Genomic DNA, 8888 nt, shown 5'->3' on the forward strand with positions numbered 1-8888 from the left:
ATAATGTCGCTACTTTTTCAATGTACTTAGGGACCACGACGATGATGATGTGAACTTAGGAAATACACTTTCTGTAGCTCCACAACAGATGAGGTGTGGCTACACCATGTACAAAACCGATCTTGGAGTACAAGATCATTGAAGCCAAATATTTGGTTTGTCGGCAACCCGTCAATACTTCATGCAGTGGGAAGGCCATAACCCTTCCATCTAGAGTGCGATTGAGGTCTATGAGTACATGATGGAAAATTTATTTGATAAGCTTTCAATTATTTGTAGTTGACTTAACCGAACCGTCACTCAAAGTATTTTTCTGTTGGCAGTATGGTCATCAACAGTGAAAATCCATTTCTGGTGGTGGTTAAACAACTGCCACTAGAGATTCATTTCAAAATGACATGTATATAAAATCGATAATTTTTCATATGATGTCACATGAAGACAAATTTCATATCAAAAGTGTAGAGCTTCACGAGATCTACAACTTTGTAGTTATTTTTTTCATTTGAAATCGTTTAGAGGCCTAAATATTTGTTAGAAGTTCTCAGGTCTATTTTAAAAAGACAATTTTCGTAAACGATTTTAAGAGGCCGTTACTTAAGTCAACTGCCTCTAAAAATTATTTCAAGCGGTTGAATTAAGAAAACCGTCACTAAAAATAGTCTCCACTTATGATGAATGAAAAGGAATGATTCTCTTAAATGCATATTTTGAACAAAAACTCATGTGGCTTGTTAGGCTTGAGGCGTGGGAGTGGGTGTGTGTGGGGGTATTAACCCCTATACCCTTACGGCTAAGCTTGGGCCTCTGGCCGACTAGAAGACGACGCGCGTCCCGGTCAATCTGCTCGGAGTCCTGTGCAAGGAATCAAGGCAGACTTAGTGATCAAGCAAGATCCTGGTCGATTAGAATAGGAATCCTTATCCGACCACCGATGTCAATTATAACTGGTTAGGATTAGTTTCCAGATCTATAACCCTGCCCCCAGACTATATAAGGCGGGCAGGGGACCCCTCTCAAAAATCATCTCATTGACATATAACAATACAATCAGACGCATGACATAGGTATTACGCCTTCACGGCGGCCGAACCTGGATAAAACCTCGTATCTGTCTTGCGTCACCATCTTGTTCGTAGCTTGCGCATCTGTCTGCTGATAATCTACTACCTTGGGCATACCCCTAGGTAGACTGCCAACCATATTTCGTCGACAGTGACGCGCCAGGTAGGGGGTGTGCATACTGCTCCCCAGACGAACAAGATGGTCATCATCCCCGGTTCCATGGCTACGCCGAGCGGCCTCACGTTCACCATCGGCCAGATCACCTAGACCACTGGCTCTGACAACTTCATCGCCATGACCACGGAGGAGGCGCAGATCCAGTCTGCGTCGACCACTACTTCACCAGCATCAGCTACGGCTCCGACCACGTTGGATCTGGCTCTGGCCACGTCAGCATCGTCTTCAGCCACGCCGACAACCCGTCGTTCGCTTCCTCGCTACAAAGGGAGGCAGATCGACAACATCGACCTGCTCAACTCCATCGATCGGGTTGGCACCAAGCTTGCTGAAACCCTAGCTCTGGTAGATTCGATTCAAAATCAACCTACCAAGCAGGTAACCACTACCCACAACAGATCTACCCAAACAGCTTGGGCCAGTCGTCCTGCACGACTCGGTACGGATCTCGTGGTCACGTCTACTCCTGAAGGGCGCTCCGTTCATCGCCGATCAGCCCCCGCAATGGGTCTCCAGCTCTCCGAGTGTGAAGCCTTGATGGAGAATTACCAGGCTCAGCCCTACGGCCTGCGCAACTTCGTCAACATGGTTCGGATTGAGGAGTATCAAGAAGGATCGGTCCACATAGTTCAAGAGGGTGGCTCAAGCTCCTCGTCCGGCATCGCATCTAATGGCTCCGTCCACACTGAGCTCCAGCATCATGACAATGAAGAAGTTGAATACGATCTGGATATCCCAGACCACTCCCCGGGGTTCCCACGATTCCCATCCTTCCCACCAAGGCGAGGAGGCTTGATCAATGTCGTCAGTAATGACGAACCACCGGCAGATGGCGAAACAGAACAAGAAAGGCTAGCACGTGAAGCACGCAATATTGACCGGTTTAATCACAGACAAGCCAAAGCCAAGGCAGAAGAGGAGGCACGACGCATAAGGTTCCAGCCATGTGACCTCAATAATGCCTTTGATAGGGTAGGGGAAAAGCAGGTCTTTAGGACTCCAAGCGCCAACGTAGCTGTTGCTATGGCGACAATGCAACGACTACCCAATACCCCAGAAACCCAAGCAATTCGTGATGATGTACAAGCCTACCTGACGGCTTCTATGGCCCAGACCACAGAGATTGCAAACCAAGCCTGGGCTCCGTCCGTCTCAGTCGAATCAAGCCGCAGTCGCCAGTACTCAAGTCGCCCACAGTCACCCAACCAACGTGGCTCGCGCAACAACGACCCACTAGACAATCGTCACGGTGGTCATGATGGTGGTCGGGACGACAACCACCGTGACTACCGGGACGACAACCGCCGCGACAACCACAACAATCGCCGTGATAACCGTGGTCGCAGGGTCAACCAGGGTGGCAATCAGGATTGCCGTGATGGCAATAACGATCTCCACCATTCCCTCGGAGAACGTGATCTGCGCGATCGCATTAACCAAAGAGCCAACGATCGTGCATCCCACGAAAGCTATCGTCGTATGGAATATGATACTACCCACGGCCCTCCGGGTTTGAAGCAGTTTACTCCTCACCTTCGCCAAGTCATATGGCCTAAAAACTTCAAGCTCGAAAAACTCCAGAAGTACGACAGCAAGGAGAACCCCGAGTTATGGGTCATGCTCTACGAAACCACGTGCAGATCAGCCATGGCTGACGAGCACGTCATGTCTAATTACTTCCCAGTTGCCATCGGCCATGCAGGCCACCAATGGCTGGTCAGCTTGCCGGTGAACTACTTTGATTCTTGGCAAGAGCTCAAGCAAGCATTCATCGACAACTTCATTGTTACTTGCGAACAACCCGGCAACAAATATGATCTGCAGCGGATTCGAGATCGCAAAGATGAGCCACTGCGTGAGTACGTCCGACGCTTCTCGGAGATGCGCATCAAGGTCCCGTCAATCTCCGACAACGAGGCAATCGAAGCTTTCATCACTGGTCTCCGCTTCCGCAATGCCCTAAGGGACAAGCTCCTCCGCAAAAGACCCGAATCGGTCACAGCGCTCCTAGCCACTGCTAAAAAATATGCGGACGTCGATGACGCTAAAAAGATAATCATCGAAGAAGCAGCAAGGGTTCCACGCTCCGACCACCCCCCACACCGCGACGACTACCGCGACAACCGTGGTCGGAACGACAATTCTGATCGCCGCAACCAACGCAACGATTCCCGTGACCACCGCGACCAGCATAATCAGCGGCGTAATCGCCGTGACGATTACAGGGGCAAGCGTGCTCGGGAAGATGACGGCGAAGTCAACATCGTTAAGAAAGGTGGCGGACGTCGCAACTACGAAGAAGACTACGCCAAAGCATTGAAAGGACCTTGCTAGCTCCATCCCAAGTCAAACCATACCATGGAGAATTGCCGAGTTCTAAAATCCATCTACACGCGCCAACAGGCTCCGGATAAATCCGACGAGCCTAACAACGCAGGGGAGTAGCGTAACGAGGACAACGATGATGAAGATGTAGATACCTGTCACAAGTACGTCAAGCCAACCGACCGCATCCACACCATCATTGGGGGCAGAGTGTCCATCGAGACCAAACGAGAGCGCAAGCTGCTCGCCCGCGCTTGCTTGAACGTGGCCAATGCTGACAACCTCATTGCCGATCCGTGACTTCCTCCCTGGTCTCACTGCGAGATCTCCTTCAGTAGAAAGGACCAATGGGCTGCGATACCTGAGCCAGGACATTTTCCTCTGGTTCTCGATCCTTGTATCAACAAGGTTCAGTTCGATAGAGTGCTGATTGATGGCGGCAGTTCCATCAATATACTGTTCAAGAACAGTTTGCCAGCCCTGAAGATAACCCAGGCTGATCTCAAGCCATACGAGGCACAGTTCTGGGGCGTTCTCCCCGGACAGAGCTCCACACCTCTCGGGCAGATCACGCTACCTGTGCAATTTGGTACCCTAGACCACTTCCGCACCGACTACGTCAATTTCGTGGTCGCTAACTTCGAAGGCACCTACCATGCTATCCTTGGCCGACCAGCGCTCACCAAGTTCATGGCCATACCTCACTACAGGTATTTGGTGCTCAAGATGCCTACTGAGAAGGGGGTTCTAACTCTTAGGGGCAATGTATACGCAACTTATACCTGCGAGGACAACAGCTTCAAAATAGCAGAGGCTCATGACCTCTCTATTCGCATGGCCGAGACCATGCTCGACGCCAAGCAGACCCCAGCCAACCACCTAGAGATCCCAGAGCTCGAGGCCCCATGCAAGAACATCAAGTCCAAAGAGCACAAAGAGATCCAGCTGGTCGACGGTGATCCCAGCAAAACGGCCCTTATCGGGGCCAACCTGGATCCTAAATAGGAAGACACGCTTGTTAGGTTCTTGAGGAGCAACGTGAGTGTGTTCGCATGGAAACTCGCTGACATGCTCGGTGTACCTCAGAACTTGATCGAGCACTCCTTAAATGTCGATGGCAAGGCCAAACCCATCAAGCAGAAGCTACGACGGTTCGCTCACGACAAAAAGGAGGCTATTAGGGTAGAAGTTACATGGCTTTTAGCAGCCGAATTTATCAAAGAAGTGTATCATCCGGAGTGGTTAGCCAACCTGGTTCTTGTACGCAAAAAGAATAAGGAATGGAGAATGTGCGTTGATTACACTGATCTCAACAAACACTGCCCTAAAGACCCCTTCGGCTTACCTCACATAGACAAGGTCGTAGATTCAACTACAGGTTGCGAGCTGCTTTCCTTTCTCGATTGCTACTCTGGTTATCACCAGATCACTTTCAAAAAGGACGACCAGATCAAGACATCCTTCATCACGCCCTTCGGCGCCTACTGCTACACGACCATATCGTTCGGGCTCAAGAACGCTGGGGCTACCTACCAATGCGCCATACAGGCCTGCCTCAAAGACGAGATAAAAGACGACCTCGTCGAGGTTTATGTTGATGATGTAGTTGTCAAAACCAAGGAAGCATATACCCTTGTCGACAACCTAGAATGCACCTTTGCAGCCCTTAACACATTCCAATGGAAATTAAACCCAAAGAAGTGCATCTTTGGTGTTCCATCTGGTATACTGCTCGGCAACGTCGTCAGTCACGACGGCATACGCCCTAACCCAGAGAAAGTAAAAGCTATCTTGGACATGAAGCCGCCCAAAAAGGTGAAGGATGTTCAGAAGCTTACCGGATGCATGGCTGCCCTCAGTTGTTTCATATCTAGATTAGGCGAAAAAGGACTACCATTTTTCCAGCTGCTCAAGGCATTCGAGAAGTTTGAGTGGTCGGAGGAAGTAGACGCTGCCTTTACACAGCTGAAACAATTCCTTACATCACCTCCGGTCCTCACTGCTCCTAGAGAAGACGAAACCCTCCTGCTTTACATTGCGGCAACTAATCGAGTGGTCTCCACTACCATGGTGGTCGAGCCCGACGAGCCCGACCACGTCTACAAGGTACAACGACCAATTTATTTATCAGTGAGGTGCTCAATGAATCCAAGACTAGGTACCCACAGATTCAAAAACTGATCTACGCCATACTAATCACATCCCAAAAGTTGAAACACTACTTCGACGGATATCGTGTGGTGGTCATGACTGAGTACCCTCTGGGAGACATCATTCACAACAAGGATGCAAACGGGCGCATCGTCAAATGGGCAATGGAGCTATGCCCTTTCTCCTTGGAATTTGCAAGCCGTACTACAATCAAGTCTCAGGCACTTGTCGATTTCATCGTCGAGTGGACAGACTTAAGCACACCTGCCTCTCAGGGGCCCGTCGAGTATTGGAAGATGTACTTCGATGGCTCTCTCAACATCGACGGCGCATGAGCAGGAGTCCTTTTCGTATCACCATCTAGGGAGAAGCTCCGATATGTCCTCAGGATTTATTTCCCGACGTCTAATAACGCCGCCGAGTACGAAGCATGCCTACACGGTCTACGCATTGCGGTCGAGCTCGGTGTCAAGCATCTCTATGTCTACGGAGACTCGGCTCTGGTCATCAACCAACTCAACAAGGACTGGGATACGACCAACGAAAAGATGGACACATACTGCAAAGCGATCAGAAAGCTGGAAGGCAAGTTCTATGGCATCGAGTACACCCATGTGGTCCGGGACAAAAATCAAGCAGCAGATGCGCTGTTAAAGTTAGGATCATCCCGAGCCAAAGTCCCACATGGCGTATTTGTTCAAGACCTGCTCACGCCCTCCATCAAAGAAGAAGATCCCGCGGTCGACAAGCCTCCAGACCAGCCATTGGTGGCTATGGTTCCAGCGTCAAACACCACCAAACCACCTCCGACCACTAAGGAGCCCGACTGGAGAGTACCTTTCATCAAGTACCTGACAGATGGTAGCGGTTACACCGATCGAACAAAAAACGAACGCCTGATGTGTCGTAGTAAGCAGTATCTGCTCGTCGATGGCAAATTGTGGCGCAAGAACGCGAAGGAGGAAATCTTGATGAAGTGTATAACCTAGGAGGATGGCGAACATCTCTTAGACAAAATCCACTCTGGCTCCCGCGGCAACCACGCGGCCTCGAGAACGCTGGTCGGCAAGGCTTTCCGAGCAGGGTTCTATTGGCCGTCAGCCGTAGCCGATGCAGAGAAGCTAGTCTGCCATTGCAAAGGTTGTCAGTTTTTCGCCAAGAGAATCCACGTACCAGCACATGAGATTCAGACTATACTAGCCTCTTGGCCCTTCGCATGCTGGGGACTGGATATGATCGGGCCTTTCAAACCGGCTCCTAGAAAATTTACATGCGTCTTTGTGCTGATCGACAAATTCTCCAAGTGGATAGAGTACATGCCCCTGGTCAAGGAATCTTCAGAAAAGGCTGTTGTGTTCCTCGACCAGGTCATCCACCGCTTCGGCATACCCAACAGCATCATCACTGATTTGGGTACTCAGTTCACCGAGAATGATTTTTGGGACTTCTGCAATGAAAGGAGCATAGTAGTAAAATACGTCTCAGTGGCACACCCTAGAGCTAATGGACAGGTCGAGCGGGCAAATGGTATGATCCTGGATGCACTTAAGAAGAGGATGTACAGAGAGAATGACAAAGCTCCTGGAAGATGTCTCAAAGAGTTACCAGCCATGGTCTGGGGTCTCAGGACCCAGCCCAGTCGTAATACCGGCGTATCACCATACTTTATGGTTTATGGCGCTGAGGCAGTGCTCCCTGCAGATATAGCCTTCAGATCAGCACGGGTAGAGAACTTCGACGAAGACAAGGCCAATGAAGTGCGGGAGCTAGAAGTGAATAGTGCAGAAGAGAAGCGGCTCGATTCTTGCGTACGTACAGCCAAATACCTTGCTGTTTTGCGTAGGTACTATAACAAGAACGTCAAGGAGCGGTTCTTCGTGGTTGGGGACCTGGTCCTGAAGTGGAAGACGAATCAGGCTGGTGTCCACAAACTCACAACCCCATGGGAAGGACCCTTCATGATCAAGGAGGTTACACGCCCTACATCTTATAGGTTAGCTCGCCTAGACGGCACAGACGTACCCAATTCCTGGCACATCGACAAGCTTAGGCATTTCTATGCTTAGCTACTAAGATATGTACCCCTCTTGTACTATTGATTTATTTCAATAAAGCTATTATGATTTCTCCGACCACTCTAATGTGTCATTTTAAAGTCTATTATTATTCTAACTCTACCAGTTAAAACCGACCATCATTCCTTCTCGGGTTCTCGGAGCAGGCCCTGTCTCCGGTTCCTCCCAACGCGTGCATGGGATCTGCTCTCTACGCTACGGGTGACCGGCAGGTGCTCTCTGGTTTGACTTGTGTGTTTCTACGTGTCCACAAGCTACGCACCTCACACTCCGACCGCAAGACAAACCAGGGCCATACAAACCTTTCAGGATGACATGTCGACTGAACTGGTACAACTAAACAGAACGCCAACACGTTCTAACTTAGTTACATCAGCACGATATCCGAGCTTAAACACGTTTTCTGCAAAACAAACAAGCTCATGTTGATATACAGTTATGTTATTACAAGCTTGCCTGAAAAGGTCCAAGTTTACAATAACACAACTACATCTTCTTCTACAGCTATAGCCTACACTAATGGCTGGTCGGGGCACGCGGCACCTGCTGATCGCTGGGCCTGACATCGTGCTCGGGTCTCGGGGACTCTGGCATTGATCGAGCTGAAGAAGATGGCCCCACCGACGCCTGGCTGGTCGAGACCACAGGCTTCGCCGGTTGGCTTGAAAATAAAGGCGCTCCCAGCTGACTTGTTGACGGCATTCCTTGTACGGGTGGTGTCGCACCTCCACACAGGTTAATGTCGCCAATTATTTTCGCCGACAAGTCCAGCTGGGTCATCTGTAGCTCCTCGGCCTTGTCTGGATCTACCTCCTTTGGGTATCTAGCCTCCAGGCGCTTGAGATCGATCAGGGGGTAGTGAGCACGTACCATGCTCAGCACATGTGCGCCTGCGTACTCTCCTGCCTCCTTCACGAACTCTTGGAACCATCCCCATGCCTTTTGGCATCTCTCGATCAATCCCAGCTGTGGCGTCCTTGGCACATCTTCTGCTAGCGCCGGATCGATGAGGTTAAGGACCGGCAAAATGCCCTTTGCCACCTCCTGGCACCGGCTTTTCCAGGTGTCATGGTCCTTGGTGATCTCTTGGCATTG

This window comes from Miscanthus floridulus, chromosome 10 (assembly GCF_019320115.1).
Source record: "Miscanthus floridulus cultivar M001 chromosome 10, ASM1932011v1, whole genome shotgun sequence".
NCBI lineage: Eukaryota > Viridiplantae > Streptophyta > Magnoliopsida > Poales > Poaceae > Miscanthus > Miscanthus floridulus.